Source organism: Myotis brandtii, unplaced genomic scaffold, assembly GCF_000412655.1.
Source record: "Myotis brandtii unplaced genomic scaffold, ASM41265v1 scaffold493, whole genome shotgun sequence".
NCBI lineage: Eukaryota > Metazoa > Chordata > Mammalia > Chiroptera > Vespertilionidae > Myotis > Myotis brandtii.
Window position 1 is genome coordinate 1226061 of NW_005368827.1, and position 301 is coordinate 1226361.

Here is a 301-nt window from a genome sequence, read left to right on the forward strand (position 1 = left end):
TGTCACACTCGCAGGGTCGATGGGGAGGTTGCGGCGCCACCCCCTGTCACGCACAGAGCAGGGCCCATCAGGGGGTTGGGGAGCTCCCCCCCCCCACGCACAGAGTAGGGCCAATAGGGGAGTTAGGGCACCACCCCCTGTCACGCACAGAGCAGGGCGGATCAGGGGGTTGGGGGGCCACCCTCTATCACCCACAGAGCAGGGCCGATCAGGGGGTTGGGGCACCGCCACTGTCACACTCAGGGCAGGGCCGATGGGGAGGTTATGGCTCTACCCCGTCACACACAGAGCAGGGCCCGTG